Genomic DNA, 15,306 nt, shown 5'->3' with positions numbered 1-15,306 from the left:
CTCTGGAAGGTTCAGTTCCAAGCACACTTGGAAGAGTCTTCTGCTTCTTCTCTCCACTTTGAGGACTCATAAAACTGTAGCTGTGTTAAACTTGGCTTCCTTTCTATGCATTACCTATCCCTTTCTCTATAGCTGCAAGGTGTCCTGTCATTGCCTTCCTTAGCTTCTTTTCTTGTTGCTATGATAAAATACTTTTTTTTTGGGGGGGGAGCAACTTAAGAAAGGAAGGGTTATTTTAGCTTACATTCCAAGATGATCTATCATGGTGGGAAAGTGAAAGCACCAAAAGCTCCAAGCAGCTTGGCACATTCAGTCTGCAGTCAGAAGACGGGGATGAACACATGAACGCTTGTGTCCAGCTTACTTTTTCCATTCTTATAGTCCAGGTTCCCCTGCTTAGGGAATAGTGTCACCTACAGTGAGTGAGCTTTCCAACCTTGATTAATGTAATCAATATGATGTCTCTTAGATATGCCCAGAGGACCATCTTCTAGAGATTCTAGAGTTTGTAAGTTGACAATGAACACTAGCCATCACACTGCCTTAGCAAATTTCTGAAGTTCTTCATTTTTCTATGCTTCCAACACTATACATATATATATATATTGAGGGAGTTTCTGGTCTAGCTTACCTTGAAGTAGAAGTTAACTCTTATGTGTACTTATTGTGACTCATCTAAATTCCTCTGTTCTGAACATTGTTCTACTTTGAACTGTAACTCCCAAACAGCTCTCTATACATAGTAACCTAGCACTGAAGATTAACACACACATTTTATGTTGGGATTGATATTCATAGATATTACTGCCTTCTGACCTCTACTGTCATTGTAGCCATCATAGTCTAGCCTAATCAGTTGACTTTACACAAAAGATATTACCTTTCATAATGAGGTTGACCTTATCCAATCATTTTTGAGGCTTAAGAACTGAACTAGTTCATCTAGGGAACAAAAGCTTCTTCCTCAAGATTACATATCAACCACTTCCAGAGTTTCCAGTCTATCTTGCTATTTTAAACATGCCAACTCCATAAAAGTATAGGCAATTCCTTAAAATTAATATCTCTCTGTGCATATGTTTGTTTCTATCCTCAGTACACCCACCTTTACTAATCAAGGAGAATAGAATTGTGAGAAATAAATTTAATCAAGACTATAAAAGACTTGTGAACAAAAGAGCACTAACATACATAAAAAGATTTAGAGACATAAAAGGATATCCCATGTTCATGTGATGGCAGGTTTCCTGCCGTGGACTGGACTCAGTCGGTTCCTCAACCTATGGGGAACCAGGATTTCAGTACTCAGGTGGGCAAGAAATCAGTGAAAAGTGACAGACACTGGCACAGGGAGAGTGCTGTATCTGAATGTAATGTCTCAAAGCGAGCATCAGACTTATAATACAGAAGAAAACAAGGAAGTTAGGTGACACATCAGCCGAGGTACATTGAAGTTATCTGACACAAAACAGAGAAATGCATACATAAAGACTGACAGGAACTAGGCAGTGGTTACAACTGAGATACAAGGTGTCCCTTGCCAGGTGTGGTGGCGCATGACTTTAATCCCAGCACTTGGGAGGCAGAGGCAGGCAGATTTCTGAGTTTGAGACCAGCCTGGTCTACAGAGTGAGCTCTAGAACAGCCAGGACTACACAGAGAAACCCTGTCTTGGGGGAAAAAAAAAGGCGTCCCTTTCTAAAGTCAGCCATTAGGGAGCCAGGTGAGGATTTCACACTGTAGTCACAATCTATGCCATTCCTCTGAGCCTTGTGAAAGCTTGCACCAGGGGGTTCTTCTCTTGCTAACCTTTTCATGAATAATGCAATACTGTAGTTCCTCCTTAAACCACAACCCTCCTTCTTCCTAGGTCATTGTAAATTCCTACATATGGGAGTGACTCTGCTGTAATTCTAAGTTTACTTTGTAGAACTTGCCCTGAGATTTCTAGCTCTTACCCAGTAAACTGCAATGTCTGATCTCTTTCACTGTCTATCAACACTGAAGGCATTACGTCTGAATGAGTAGCATTACCTATAATATAACACCGACTATCATGAGGACAAATCTGGAGCATTCGTGCTATGGGATGCCAAGTCTCCAGGAGAAAAGTTTCCATGAAACTCTTTGTCTCAGGACTGCGTCCAAGCTTTTGGGCTTGCCATGCAGACTTCACTGGAGTGAGTGTGGCAGTTTCCTATTGCTAGGATAGCCAGACTTCCCAAAGCAATATAGAGACTTAATATAATCCTAATTAAAATAACAATAATTTATTTTTACAGTAGTGGTAAAATCAGCCTTAAATTCATATGGAGGCTGTGTGATGAGCTCAACCACATGGATATCTCAGAGGCTGATCTGCTTTCACCACTAATAAGTGCTGGATCTGCCAGTACTAAGTCCCCAAATCCATTTCTCAGTGTTATCAGATATTTACATTAGGTAATCACACTAGGCCACATCTGTTATGGAAGGGGCAGCAGTGTGCTCTTAGCAGAATAGATATTTTCTCTAGATACAGATTTGACATCTTTGCATATAGTACTTCTAACAAAACTCATACCCATACATAGGCATATAGAATGTCTTATGCCATCATGGTATTCACTCTAGCACTGATTCTGATCAAGGAACCTATTCCATACAGAATCAAATATAGCAATAAGCCATGACCACAAGATGTGTGTTCCATGTTCCCCTCTTATATCTTCTCCTTTGAGTTTAGTTGGTTCATAGGCCTAAGTTTCAAACATCTCATAAATTTTGTAGGAAGAGCACATATCAGATGCGTCTCAGGACACCCTATATAACATTTTCAAAATAGGTTAACTGCCAAGTTTCAGGAATATCTAATTATTATAAAAAGGTAACTTCCATGTCTGTTCACAAGAATCAATTTAACAAATCTACAAAAGTAAGAAAGGTCATTAGTATAACAAGTAAGACCTTGTCTTCACAGCCATACTTGATACCAGGTTCCTTCTGTTGTGGGCATAGGGTGACTTGGGCCAGGAATGGCTCAGGGATAAGTTGCGGGGATGTTTCTCTTGATAATATGCTTTTAAAACAATCTTGAGCTTTCATAGAGGACATGCCATTCTGTCTTTTATAGAGCTTACTCTTGCAGAAGTGGGCTGGTGAATGGGCAGGCAGGCTTTTGGTACCCAGGTCTTTCTCATGCAACCTCAGTCACATTTCCCAGCTTTTAGGACTTTACAATAAAATGGGGTTAGGATGCAGGTCATAACTTTCAATGTCCTGTGCTCACATAGGATACAGCCCTCCTCAGACGTCCAGCCAGGAGCTGAGTAACCACCAGTAGGCTGCACAGAGAGAACTGGATCGTAAATCGTATGCTTTGTTTGCTTTTCTCTTTGGAGGTGGAAAAAAAAAAAACCTTAACAATTGTTGAGGGCTTTCTGAAAATTGTCTTTTAAGGAGGATACTGCGTGTACTATCTGGAGATGTTGTTGGAACAGATGTTGTGGGGCTCTTACATGCTCATATGCCAAGAATGCCCATGTATCCCCCTGACATCGCCGCAGAAAAGCCTCAAACACATTCATAGCACTACAGGGCGTTGCCTTCCACTTGACCCTTTCCTTCTCCTGATTGTTCAATGCACGAGGGTTATTAAGAAGCTGAAAGATGATTATTATGCTCCATTGTGGATGCCAGCTATGTGCTGGCAGATTTTTGCAAACAGATTCAGGAAACTATCGTAGGTTAATGATATAATGGGATGAGGGAGATTTTCGTCTTTGAATAGATGAGGCTATTTTATAGAGAGAAAGCTGGGATGATAAAAGGAGCAGTGCATTGCAGAACTTGAACATAGTCTGTGTGTGGAGCATCCATTCACAGACAATCTGACCTTCACTTTTTCTTTTCTTTTTTTCTTTTCTTTTCTTTTCTTTTCTTTTCTTTTCTTTTCTTTTCTTTTTCTTTTTCTTTTCTTTTCTTTCTTCTTTCCTTCCTTCTTTCCTTCCTTCCTTCCTTCCTTCCTTCCTTCCTTCCTTCCTTCCTTCCTTCCTTCCTTTCTTTCTTTCTTTCTTTCTTTCTTTCTTTCTTTCTTTCTTTCTTTCATTTTTTGAGACACGTTCTCTTTATGTAGTCCAGGCTATCCTGGAACTCACAGAGATCCACCTGCCTCTGTGTCCCTCGTGCTGTGATCAAAGGTGTGTGCCATTACATCTGACTAAATATATATATATATATATATATATATATATATATATATATTTGGTTGTTGTTGTTTGTTTGATTGGTTTGTTTTTGCTTTTTTCTCTGTGAAGCCTTGACTGTTCTGTAATTCTCTGTAGATCAGGTTGGCCTCGATATCAGAGATCTGCCTGCTTTTGCCTTCCAAGTGCTGGGATTAAAGGCATGTGCCAGCATGCCTGAACCTTTAGTTACTTTAGCTACTTTGTGACTCAGTCTCCTCATATGAGAAATGGAGATGATAAAAGTATAGTATCCACTCTCATCGGATTAGTGATACACTAAGAAGAACAAAGTACCTGCCCCTATATTTATAGGATTAGGGTTTAAAAATATTTTTAAAGATACATTACTTCGTGTATGTGTAACACCACAGATGAAATCAGTTCTCCCCTTCCCACACATGGGACCTGGGAATTGAACTAAGGTCTTTAGGTTTGTTGGCAAGCACTTACTGAGCCTAAGTTGCATTTGTTTATTTGTTTGTTTGTTTGTTTTTAACTTGCCGTTTGACTCAAACACTTGTTCTTAATGATTAGAACAGAATCTTTGGAATCTACGGGTCAAAGTGTTCTTTTGATGATGTCCTCCAGCATTGGCCCTTTTTGTCAGTCACTATGAGAAAACTCACAGCTCATGTGGAGAAAATGGCTCAATCTATTGCCATTGGGCGGCACGTAGTCAGTCAACCCTACCATCAGAGAACTTGTTAGAAATCCCTTAGGCTCACTGAGTCATAGACGCTGAGGATCAGGAAGGCCCAGAGATGAGCCCTTCAATGGTATTTTAAGCGTGGTGTTGAGGACCACTGGCCTAGAGCCACCAGAGATGACTGATAAGTCTGTGGTCACTACAGAATATGTGTGTGGAAGTTCATGATCCAGTCCTTTATCTCCAGTTGCCTGCTGGAGGCTTCATCTGAGTCCCCCCTCCCTTCAATCTGCCTTCTTCGGACCATCTTGGTTTTACTCTCAACATCTGGTCTTGTAGACTCTTTTCCTTTCTCACTGAGAACCTGCTTGCTTCCGTTTCCCAATGCTTCGTCTGTTGGCCTTGGGTTTCCACAGTTTGTCTGATCACTCCACACAGCGACAGTGGATGGACTGGTAGTGGAGGGTCAGTCTTTCCACTTGGATTCCGGAAACCACACTCTGCTATAAACACCTTTCTGCCCAAGGTGTTCTGGCTATGGTCCAACCTCCCCAGCGAGGATGCCTCCAGCCTCCCACCCCTTTCCGCACTCTCATGTGTTCTTGCTCCGGAGCTGCCCAATGCTTTGATGTTCTTCCCCATCTCTGCTTCTTGGGGTTCGGTTTATACCTCAGCTGCAACATCACAAAGCCCTGGGGGGAAACTCACTTGTTCAAAAGAAAACTTAGAATATCTTAGTATTTCCCAGATATGTTCTATTTTATTTGTGTGTACGTGCAAGTGTGTGTATCTCTCTCTGTGTTTGTATGTCTGTGTGTGTGTGTGCAACACGCATGCTCACCTGCATGTGTGTGCGTGGAAGCCAGAGGATAACCTCAGCTGTTGTTCCTCAGGTGCTGCATGCTTTGTTTTCTGAGACAGAGTCTCTCATTGGCCTAGGGTTACCAAGTAGGCTAGCTAGGTTGACTCACCTGGGAGCTCCAGGGATTTGTGCATACTATTGTTTTGGTTTTGGCTGATGATAAAGATAACGAAGAGGAAGAAGAAGGAGAAAAGGAGAAGGAGAAGGAGAAAAGGAGAAGGAGGAGGAGGAGAAGGAGAAGGAGAAGGAGAAGGAGAAGGAGAAGGAGAAGGAGAAGGAGAAGGAGAAGGAGAAGGAGAAGAAGAAGAAGAAGAAGAAGAAGAAGAAGAAGAAGAAGAAGAAGCAGAAGCAGAAGCAGAATCAACCAGTTATAGGGGACAGAACTTATGTCCTATGATTGGCAAGTACTTTATAAGCTGAGCCATGACCTCACACCCTCCCACTGCTTCATTTTAAAAGGCCTTTACTCTTCCACTTTACTCCTGTTGAGGTGAGCACTCAACACCAACATTGATGGGCGGTGGAAAATAGCCTTCGTCATCACTGCCATTAAGGACATGGGGCGGAGGAGGAGGTGGAGCGTGTGATCACCATCATGCAGAACCCACGACAGTACAAGATCCCAGACTGGTTCCTGAACAGACAGAAGGATGGGAAATACAGCCAGGTTCTGGCCAACAGTATAGATAGCAAGCTGCGTGAGAACCTGGAGCGGCTGAAGAAAATTCAAGCCCATAGGGGGCTGCACCACTTTTGGGGCCTTCATGTCCGCAGTCAGCACACCAAGACCACTGGCTGCAGGGGCCGTACTGGAGGTGTATCCAAGAAGAAACGAGTCTCTGGGCCTTTGCTGTTAATAAATAGTCTATATACCTTAAAAAGAAAGAAAGAAAGAAAAAAGAGTCATTTACTACTCTTATTGATGGCGTTCCTACTAGTCTGAGCTTCTCAAGGGCCCCGAATGGACTGGGTTGCTTATTTATCTTTGCATGTCCAGCACGGTGCTTAGCACTTGTTAAGTGGGGGCATAATAAACATTTGCTGAAGGAATAAGGCTCCGAGAGAGGGTTTTCCTTGCAAGGAACAAAGCCTCAGCTGCTGGGGCATAGACTACAGCCTGTGAGAGAGTATTTATGTTCCGGATCACAGCAGCCGCGGAAGAGGAATTGGTCTCCGAGGGAAAGCGCAGGAGGCTTCGGGCAGGTGAAATGTAATTATCCACACTGGCCTTGAGCCAAGGACTCGCGGAACCACCTCGAGGCCAGGGCTAACCGTGAATGGGTACGACCTTCATCTTACATCCCTTCTGATGTAAGGCTGGCTCCTCTGGCGGCGCTGAGCCCCCCTAACAGCTTGCTAGGGCCTGGGGTCACTCACAGGAAAGAGGCAGAACAGCCCGATGACCTGGCTGAGCTGGCTAGTTGACCTCCCATCCCCTTTGGTGGAAGCATACAGCCGGGTGCGGGTGCGGGAGCGGCAGCCTGTGATCTTTCCCTCTTTTTGCAGCTGTACTGCAGCTTTCCTTCTGGCTGGAGCTAGCAACATGCGCTTGCCTTTCAGAACAAGGACCCCAGCGTGTAAGGCTCACTTGACATCATGTTACTGGCAGCCAGCTCGCTCTCTCTCTCTCTCTCTCTCTCTCTCTCTCTCTCTCTCTCTCTCTGTGCGTGTTTAGGTTTATGTCTACAACCAATAAATCTCCCAACCTAAATTACAAAGCAATTCATGCACACATGCAGAGAATCCAAAAGCCTTTTTTTTTTTTTGCAGTTGACTGTAAATCCTTTTTGGAAGAAAATGTAGGTTATATAAAAATGGCTGAAATGGGACTCGCACTAAAGAAGTGTGAGGACCCCTGACTTTGCTGTGGGTTAGACTCCTGGAAGATCTACCTGGGAGGGTTTGGGGGGCAACAAAGGCCAGCAAACATAGCGAGGACTCTGGAGGCCCCTGGTTTTTTTAAATATAACTAAAGCCATAGACTCTCTGAGCTTCCACGAGTGAATGACCTTGGAGGTGGCCACTGGAGACCGGTGGAAAGAATGGCGAGTGGAGAATCAGGCCTGTCCTTTCTTCAAAGCAATCTCACATCTCAGTCAGTGCCTTGAAACCATTCTCCAGACAAGGCTTTATGCCCAGAGCACGGGCTTTCCCCTAAACAGCAATATTCCTGTATGTTCTCCTCTTCATTTTCTTCATTCTCCCTGCAAAGGTCTCCAAGCAATTTACAAACTGCAGGTTATGTTTGCAATTCGGACCCTTAAAGTTTATCTTTCTTGCCGCTCTTCACTTTTCTTTTGTCTTTTATGATTGTGATGGAAAAAGAGGAAGAAGGGTTGGGAGGCCAGAGCTCATGAATGTATATGAAGCTATTACATCTGTAGGGTGAGATGCTGGCGCAGGTCCAGGCGTGGGCCGTCTTTAAAATGCTTGTCACCCCATCACCAGAAATGCTTCCCTGCTTTCCCTCCAATTGCACAAATTCATTATTTACTCTTTTACTGCAACTATTTATAAGTCTGCATGGACCCTCTGGGAGACGCATTTCGGGCTCAGAGCACCTATAATGAAACCCAGTTCCCTTCACTCTGATGTACCTCACCGCTACTGCTGCCTGGAGGATAGAAGTGTGCCCACCTCTGTTTTTGGAAGGTCAGCTTGACAGAGGACAAAGGATTTTAAATTGCGCTCTGTGGAATCCTGGAATCTTGAGTAGGCTGCCAAGAGACCTAGGAAATAATAATAAAACTGGCCAGAGATAGATACTTTCATTTTTCAAGACACTACGATTTTTGTCTTGGTTGTTCAACTTTTTCTGGGCTTAAAAATCTATGTCTCATGCAAGTAGATCATAGCTCCTAAAGTTTCTCTTCAGAGCTGACCATAGACAGGTGTGGAATGAATAGGTTCAGAAGAGCTGGAGGAGAGCATTGGGTCACGCCCTGAAAAAGACTTGTGGCTGGAGAGAGTGAATGAATGAAAGAGAGAGTGAATGAATGAGTGAACTTACCTGGAGGCTTAACTTTCCTCCAAATCTCATGATGACTTTCACCAAAGAAGATTGCTTTTCTCTGTGGTGCTGGGGATCAAACCTCCAACATGCTAGGTCGAAACTCTAGCCCCAAAGAAGGAATTTGTTTTATCAGCAGTGCATGTGTGTGTGCGTGTATGTATGTGTGTGTGTCTGTGTGTTTGTGTGTGTGTCTGTGTGTTTGTGTGTGTGTTTGTGTGTTTAGGCCAGAAGCTAACAATGGGTCTCTTCTCTAGTCATTCATCTTATTTTTTTTTAAAGATTTATTTATTATTATATCTAAGCACACTGTAGCTGTCTTCAGACATACCAGAAGAGGGCATCAGATCTCATTACAGATGGTTGTGAGTCACCATGTGGTTGCTGGGATTCAAACTCAGGACCTTTGGAAGAGCAGTCGGTGTTCTTAACCACTGAGCCATCTCTTCAGCCCTTATTTTTGAGACAGGGTCTCTCTCTCTCTCTCTCACTGAACTTTAAGCTCACTGGTTTGGTTAAGCCAAATTTGGCTAATGAGTTCCAGGGCTCTGCCTATCTCTGCATCGCCTGTGCTAGGATTATAGGCACGTGCCACAGTGCTCTCAGCTTTTCACAATGGCACGAGGGATCTGAACACAGGTCCCCATGCTTGAGTGACAAACACTTTCCTGACTGAGCCATCTTTCCAACCCCTTCTCAGCAGCCGTATGACTTGTGTGATTAGCATCAGAACCCTTGTGCCTAAATGGGGATATATTGCACATTTCTGACCTGATAGCTGACCCTGTCATGTACTGTGAGTCTCTAATGTTTGACACTGGAACACTTACTCTTGGTTTTCTTTCCTTCTCTCTCTCTCTTAATCATGGCTCCTAACCGCCCTGGTTCAAGGGTAGAAGTCCGAAGGTCCTGTCACCTATGGGCTGTCCGTCAGATGAATGCTTACAGTGAGCTTCAAGTTCAGAGACAGAGACAGAGAGACAAACACAGAGACAGAGAGACAGACACAGAGACAGAGGGACAGACACAGAGACAGAGAGAGACCTTGTCTAATATATAAGGTGGAGAACAGACAAAGAAGAGATCCATAGCTGACCTCTGGCCTACACACACATACACACTCACTCACTCTCTTACTCACTCATTCACTCACTCATACTAAAATTCCATATCATGTATGCCAGAGTTTGACTCGGTTTTTCTCTTCAGTGACTCAGAATACTGCACATCCCCTGCCACCAAAGATCGAGGTTCTCAAACTAGAGTTTTGAAGAAAGAGAAGTTTCTAATCTCTACATACCTGGTCACCTGTGAGTTAAAAATACCCAACAGTTAACAGTACTTCACCCAGGTAAACAGCTCCTTGGAGAGGGCATAAGGTCCTGGCATGCTTGCTCTTGGTACTTACATGTGTAACACATGGGCAGAAGGTTGCGTCTTGGGGCTCTGCCCTCTCCCTCCACAGGGAGCTGGGTGGGTCCCAGCCGTTCTGTTGAGACTTACCGTTGGTAGTGCAGGTAGACAAGGTGGGGAAAGGTCCCTGGAAATGAGACAGACAGACAGCTAGAATCTCCTGTGTGTGGGCGAGTCTCCAATGGGGAGAGGCAGTGCTAAGTAAGACTTACCAAACTTTAGGAAGACTAGAGAGGTAAAAAGCAAAATTTAAGATTATTACTTGTGTCTGTGATCTTTAATTTTTTTTTTTTTGTATTTTTTAAAAAGCTGAGTAAAAGGTTTAAATTCTTTTTTGCCTGCTAGGCTAGTTTGTTTCGTTGAGGTGCCATCTTGGAATTAAATTACTTGGGAACCAGGGATTTCATTCAACAAGCAGTAAACGTCAAACACTAGAGATGCAGTCATGAACAAAACTGACTTCAATGCCTTCCTCAGGGGTACATTAGAAGAGAGAGAAATTAAGTAAAATAGTAAATTATGTCATGTATGGTGAAGTCATAAGGACTATTAAGAAATAGAGCCGGAAAGACTGAAAGGTTTTCTAGGTGGGGGCGGGAGGGTGGGGGGAGGGAGCTCTGTGGATTTCACATATAGTGACCAGGGATCTGTTTCCAGAGAAAATGACACAGAGGGAGGAAAGTAGGCTCTGAGGGGCTAAGCCACACAGAGAGCTGACGCAAAGCCTTCGAATCCCACTTGGAGCTGGGTGTGCTTGTGAAGTGGTCAGTATAGCCAGTGCGGCTGACGTGGAGTGAGCAGAATACGCAGGCCGAGATGTGTGTTCAAGGAGAAACAAAGATCTGACTAGATAGGACTCTAAACCACTCGGAGGCCTTTGCTATTCCTCTGCAGAGCTCTGGGCAGAGGAGAGGAACTGTGACTTAAATGTGAGAAGAGGAATGGGAGGGAGGGGAGGCCGAGGTAAGGAGAGCGGTCCCCATTACACTCAAACTTCGGTGAATGAGGAGGAGGAGCGATGGATACAGTGAGGAGTGTCAGATCGCCCGGCAGGGTACATTTACTGATCACTTAGTTTAATAATCATTTAATGAATGATTAAATAAAGATTTATTGCGTCCTTGCAGAAGCTACAATCTGAAATAAAAGGCAAATGCCTAATAAAGCCAGTTGCTCCAACATTCCAAGTAGCCCCAGGAGGGGAGGAGCCAGCCGCTTCCTCTCATAGAATCCACTGAGCAGTGTAGATGCCTGTTAAGTACTGTTCCATGTGATCACCGTCAGCAGCAAGGGCAAGGGCTGAAGGATTCTCCGGCCTTTCCTCTCGCTCCTTCATTCAGGAGAACAGAACCCTTCATCTCTGACATCCACTCTCTTGAAGCCCTGTAGGATGAGGCTGTGATTTCTGTCAAGGATGCTGGATACTTGGGCTTTCTCCCGGGGGGGTTTGACCTCTGTCCCCATTTTGTTCTTGCCATCTGTCTGGACCTGCTCCATTCTCTGCATTCTCTCACTCTGGGGGCTGACTCCACCTTCCCCGATGTCTCATAGGAATCTCTGCCACTATTCCCACACGAAACAGCTACACTAATGTTGTGTTTCTCATTAAACCCTAAGACAGTCTGCTCCAGTCTCTCGGGTCTCTGCACCCTGGGCCATCTCCCCCTTTTCTGTGTGACATCTTCCCTCATATTCTTTGTCCCTGTAGTTCCCTTTAAAAGCCCAGCATCTCTCCCTCTTCTTATGTTACCTCTTTTTTTCTGATTATTCAGTATTATCAGAAGTGTCTAGGGGACTGTGGAAAAACCAGGTGAGGGAGGAAGTAATTTTCATCTTATTAGTCTGATTTCTGCCTTCTATAAGGAGCAGGGTGCTGTATTTTACATCTGATCTGGATTGGAAGGAGTAGACCTGTTAGCTCTCCTTTAAAAAAAAAATGCAACATTTTCACTTTTCAGAAGATTTTCTTTTAAAAATACGTGTTTTTATTCCCCCCTTGTGTTGGTGTGTCTCTGTGTGTGTGTGCTTGTGAGCATGTACTACACACATCCATATGTCACATGAGGAGGCCTAAAGAGATGTAGAGTTGGTGTAACTGGTGGTTGTGAGCTGATGGATGTGGGTTCTGGATGCAAGGCCCCTGGAGGAACAGCCACTGCTCCAACCTGCCGAGCCATCTCTCACGCACCAAGATTTTCAGTTTTCAGACGATGCGTTCTTACTACCGGCAACTTGAGCTTCCTGGTCAAACACAAGCTTGTGACGGTTTGAACCAGGCTCCTGTGTTAGAACACGTAGTCTCCAGCCAGTGCTGCCATTTCAGGAGATGGTAGAGCCTTTAGGGGTGACAGAGGAGGGTCACTGGAAGCAGGTCTGTGCAGGTCATAGCCTGAGCTTGGTTCCTGTCTACTCTTTGAGGCTCCTTCTGCCCTATGAAGACACTACACCATGCTTTGGGCGGATCTGCTCCCCCAGCATGGTGAGTTATGTTGTAATGCTGCTTGCTGCCTCACTCCACAGCTTGCTCAAAGGCTCATGCTTAGTTTACTTTCTTACACAGCCCAGGACCACCTACCCAGGGATGGAACCGCCCACAGTGGACTTGGGCCTCTTACAACAATCATCAGTCAAGAAAATACCCTGCAGACATGGCCACAGGCCAATGGTATTTAAGCAATACCTCAGTTGAGGTCCCTAGGCTATTTCAAGTTGACAATAAAAGGAAGCCAGCCTACAGCCTAAAGGAGCTCACAAGAGGCACACACGAGGGACACATGAGGAAATACACACGTATGAGCTTTGTATGTTAAAAGGAATGTAAAAAAAAAAAGCCCGCTACAAATCAACAGTGTTTGGGGTTTGCATTTTCAACCCCAGCTGCAGAAGAGCTATAATTTGGAAACTGTCCCTGCAATAGGCATATATTGCCACCAGATGGCAGGAGAAACCTGTGTTCCAATTCAGGAGGCCAAGTGTGCCAAGAGAATTAGTGAAATAAAATAAATGCTGATTGTTAAGAGCTTCAACTGGTTAGTGATTATTAAATAAACAACAGAGCCTATTTGTAAATCACAACATTGCAGAATAAAGCAAACAAACTTTCAGCGCAGTGAGCCTCAGTCGGTGGTTTGCACTGCCATGCTCGTCGGCAGTTGGCATCTTGCACAGAAGTCCACACAGATCAAAGCGGCACTAGTTTCTCTGAAGCTGGGTAGGGACACTGGCACATCTCCCTCATCTGCTTCTTTTGTCCTTGAGCCACCTCTGCTGAACTCTAGGTCTTCGTGGGAAAGAGTTTTAAGTCACAGGTCTAATAACTGTTTTCTTAACACCCTTTAAAAATAAGTGAAAATACTTACAACCTTTTCAAAATAATGACTTGTCAATAGATTGCATAAAATATAGATTATAACTATGTGGACACAAACATAAAATATAGCTTACATCTGTATTACATTATATGTAGAATATAGACTTTTAAAAAAACCTTTATGGACTGTACAAACATAATATTTAAAACTCTGTAATGAAGAAAAGGTTGCTGAAAAGCTAATTCTTACTATTCTAAGTTTCTATGTACTTAAACCACTGAACTTTTCTTCCCAGTTTTGGGTAGAGGATGGAAGACTGAGGCCAAGCAGTCAGTCTCTTCCAGCCTTGAAAACAGCAATAAGTTTACTCAGTGTAAAAATACTCATGAAAATGAGGGTGTTCCCTAGAGATGTGAGGATCAAAAATGTTGAAAAATGTTGCTGGAATACGGAGGGTGTGTTATGTTTAGACTCAAGAGCAAGCACAGTTGGAGAGGACCAGTGCCCCTTGCTGCCCGTGGTGGTGACGTTGAATAGAGGCAAGCTTACCTGGATCAAGTTTACCTGGGGAATGTGAGAACTTTCATCGTTCAGAGTCCACAGTACCATGGAAATGCTGAGCAAACTGATCGGGATGTGGCTGCCTTGTTTTTGTTTCCAATCTCTGCTCCTTCCTCACAGGCATCCCTCTAAACAATGGGGTTCTTTTCTATCCAAAACTGATGGAAGAAGAATATCTTCTAAAAAAATTCAGCAAATCGGAGTGTAAGCGGGCACAGTGTCAGTATGGTAATCCAGAATAGTCTTTGTGCTGCAGGCAGGGGTCAGTGGGGTCAGAGGGCATCAAGGATGGTGCCTTCCACCTGCTCCCCATCCTTAAATCCTTCCCAGAGGCTGGCTGGTGAATAAACACCCCTAATCTCACAGTCCCCCCCCCCCACCTCAGGCTAGAGGCAGATCAGCCCATCTCTTCATGAATCTCCTTACAGTAGACCTTTCTTCTGAAGTGTAAGCTTCAGTGACCACCAGGGTCATGAAGAGAATGGCTGAGAAAGGTCTGACCTAGTGAATGCTGTGGTAATTTAGGGAGAAGAGGATACCTTGAAAGGAATACCAGAGATGTGAATTCCAAGAGAATGTTCTCATGAAGTGCTAAGAGAATACTAGAATCAAGAGGCACCCAGGGAGGACCAGGAAGAAGTTGACTGCTTCTGAAATGAAGGCTGGTCCTCTGCACAGACGTAGCTGGCCCTGCAGGAGTGATGTGAATGGGGATTGCTGACCGCTGAGCCTGTAAGCGCTGGCTTGAGAGTGGGTGTCAGGCAGTCTGGGTTTAAGTGCAGCCTGTGCTACAGCAGGGGCACTGACTCGATGCCTTGGGCTTTACGTTCACTTCCTTCTGGCTCCAAGCCACTGTGGGACTGGGGATGCATTTGAGGAGGGCATAGCAGGAAATCTTTGCCTGTTTGATTCTTTTGCCTGTGTGAGTCCTTCAAGGCATTCCTGCAATTCTCTGGGTTAAACTCTCCAATTTTAGTCAGAGGCATTTTTCTTCCTTTGGATCTGAAAACAGGAAGTAAAGGATTCGAGAAGACCCTTTCTTTCACTACCCTCTCACGTCGTCTCTGACGATTCCCAGACTGGTTCTTTCTTGGCAGTGCTTCAGCACTGGACAAATAAAGCTCGCTCCTAAAGTTAGAGCCTAGGAAAATCAATGCAGAGTTTATGGAGTAATTCTGTAGCCCAGGAGGCACGGCGATGTGCTGGACGCAGCAAAGCATATTCGCTTCCCTCTGAAATAGATCTTAAAAGTCAAAGGAACATTAAAATATCAATTC

The sequence above is a fragment of the Mus caroli genome, unplaced genomic scaffold (assembly GCF_978045245.1).
Source record: "Mus caroli unplaced genomic scaffold, Mus_caroli_1 scaffold_6, whole genome shotgun sequence".
NCBI classification, from domain to species: Eukaryota; Metazoa; Chordata; class Mammalia; order Rodentia; family Muridae; genus Mus; species Mus caroli.
Note: the sequence above shows the minus strand (reverse complement) of the source record.